The following is a 3,291-nucleotide window of genomic DNA, read 5'->3' on the forward strand; positions in this document are numbered from 1 at the left end:
CATCTTGGACACATTTTTGTGGCCTTTCTGCATTTCTTAGGGTCACAAATATGCCGGTGCCTAGACCAATTAGAACTAGATATATTTTTATTACACTGATTGCAATATTTTTGATTTGGCATTTTTATTGTTTATTTATATAAAATTTCTTGGTCCAAAAAAACAGAACTATGGACAATATGCCAAAACAATTATAACAGCAGTTAGTGGCTGAGCTCATGCTTTTATACCCAGACTACAGCAATAACTAGGCTCTGGTGATCTCCAATATAAAATAATTTTGCTCTATTATGCTGTTGTATAACACACTTTACCAGGTTTCAGATCTGGGAGCTCTCAGTTGTATATCAACTAGCAGTGAATATTCTCAAAATCTCACGTGTGGAGATATTATTTTGCCACATGTATTTCAATCTTACACATTTTACCAGGACTCAAACCCAGAGCTCTTGTTTACAAGGCAACAATATTAACACTTTGCCATCAGGGGAGGCCTCACATTTTAACAGGACTCAAACCCAGAGCTCTTGCTTACAAGGCAACAATATTAACACTTTGCCATCAGGGGAGGCCTCACATTTTACTAGGACTCAAACCCAGAGCTCTTGTTTACAAGGCAATAAGCCATGGGACTATGTCCACATTTTATTGAGTATCAGAACCCAGGAGCTATGAGCTCTATATCAACTAAATACAGTCAAAATTGGATTTTGAACTGTGCAATGAATATTCTGTAAGTCTCACTTGTGTTTATATTAACAGAATCGAGCCTTTTAGAATTGTACCCAGGCTTGCATGACAGCATGCAAGGGGGGTATTGTTTTTTTTACTAAGAATTTCCTTCTATTCTACAGAAATATTAATTGAAGTTTTATGCTCTTCCAGTGAATTGAAGTCAATGGCATGCAGGCCCATACATGCTATCATGCAAAGGGAATTTTCCCTGAAAGAGCACAGAAATATCAATAATTCCCCCTTTTAGCTGTTTAGATTTTATCTCATGCATGCTAGCAATAATAATGAAATCCCCCAGGCGTACATAATTTATTGCTGGCCGGGACATGAAACTGATCAAAGATTAGAAAGAACATGAAACTTCAATTTGCAGCCTGCCCTTGTCCAAGTAATCCTCTATTGTATTTATCTGTAAGTTGTAGAGCATAAGAATATAAGCTTTTTGGCTTAGTTTTAAGTATAGCTATAGTAATATCAAGAGGGACATATTTTTGACAAATTTATGGATTACAAACTGAGAGATGTAGCTTTTACACACTTGGCCAAATCTGTCTGAGGGGGGTTCTTCATTTGTACACTAGGACTCAAAATTCTTTAGATTTAAATATGTACACACATGGCCGATTGGGGCATTTGGGCATCTTGACATTGTTTTAAGTGTAGGCAAATCTGTCTATTGAGGGTTCTTCATTTCTACACTAGGATTCAGGGTTCTTGGGATTAAGAGCATATCACACTTGAAGAATTGGGGCTTATGGGCATCTTGGCATAGTTTTAAGTGTAGCCAAATCGGGCTGTTTAATCATATGAGCTCTTCATTTGTACGCTATAAGTGTCCTTATAATATCATCAATACTACTACTCCTTCACTTCGTGCAGCGACTATTTTCAGGATATTTAGTTACATGCAAATCTACAAGGCATCTAAGTTCTCTTATTTGCAGCAAAATTGTGCATACTAATATATCGATTCGTTCGTCTACCTTTATATAATTGTCACTTTCTACCATTTTCCATCTAATACTTTAATATGAAAGCATATTCAGTCCCTGTTGCATGGAGTTCTATCATTACTAACGATTTCATAACCATGAACTTCCCCAACGGTGTTACTTATTCCAGGATTTAGCTAAGATTTAGTGATACCTGTAACATCGAAATTAGCAGGAGAAATTACATGTTTAAATTCATGAAACGAATTCAGTCGCCCTTAAGTACTTAGCTGACATAGTTTTAAATTTGTGCTAAGCCGCGTAAGTCGTCTGCCAAGCCATACCCGCTAGCTGTAAAGGTTACGGGTAGTTCTTGGAATGCTACCGTGTTCCTCCAGCCCTCCTCCAGGTCATTGCCTTCTGTGTAACGGTCAGCAATTTTCATCGACGGAGGAGGCTTCTAGTATAGGCTAGCGGACAGTGACGAGAAGTAGGTAGGATAAACCGAATGATCCTAGATCGCTTGCAAATTATGTTAAGAAGAAAAAAATATTGTGGCAAATAACAATTAGTTAATAATAGTTAATTAACTGTTTATGTAATATACTGTAACTGGCTTAAAAATCGTATATCTAATACTGATGTTTTAATATTAATAATAATAATAATAATAATAATGACATCCATAATGAAATAGTATTAAAAATGGGATGTACATTTTCATTACTCAGTTTCTCACACACACGAATACACCTGCACGTGCAGCAGCACTCATTAGTGTTCCTTTGACATTTCTCTTATTTTCTTTACATTCTAGGATTTATTAACAAACTTTCAATCCTAAGTCCAAGCATTTCCAATAGCAGGAATCTCAATGGGTGTTCCTACTAGCTTCCTTCGGTTCTTTAATAACAGTGATTTGGATCTGTAACTGGCACTGGATTCTTGTATTGACGTTGCACCCTGTGAGACCTGCAAATATGCTTTTCTTAGATGTCTAACTTCACAGTATCTTTCAATACATTGATTGCCACTGGATCAGTATTCTCCACTTCGTTTTTCGTGATGCATAGATGATATTGTTGAAGCTCAGTTGTCTTCAGCGTTAGGTCCTTGGTAAGGTTTTGAAAGTTACTTTTACACTGTGAGTTACCTTCCATGTTATTTATTACTTTAGCCTGTTCGTTGTTCACTTCCAGATGGTTATTTTGAAGGGCGTTGAATTTCTTTGAAGTTCATGGACAGCTTCAGAATTAACCCCTCAAGCCGGTTCGACGTACACGTGTACGGACCCTCATAGTGCTTCTAGAGGCGGTTCGACGTACACGTATACGTCCCCTGTAGTAGTGACGAAATGATGCATATTCTGCCATCTCTTGTTTTCCCACATGAATGAAAACACATGTAACTCAAGAGTAGACTGCAAAGTGCTGCCATCTTTTGGTTTTCCTTCCAATTACATGAAACTATGTGCGATTGCATCACTTTATTAAAAAAAAAACAGCTGAGAAATGGCTTCGCACGAGCCGGTAAAGGGCATCGAAACGGACGAAAATTTTTGCGTTTTTAGAGGAAAGTGATGGTGAAGGTTATTTATTATTATTGGTGTTCAGATTGTGAAGTA

The sequence above is a fragment of the Lepisma saccharinum genome, unplaced genomic scaffold, assembly GCF_977018435.1.
Source record: "Lepisma saccharinum unplaced genomic scaffold, izLepSacc3.1 HAP1_SCAFFOLD_274, whole genome shotgun sequence".
Lineage (NCBI taxonomy): Eukaryota > Metazoa > Arthropoda > Insecta > Zygentoma > Lepismatidae > Lepisma > Lepisma saccharinum.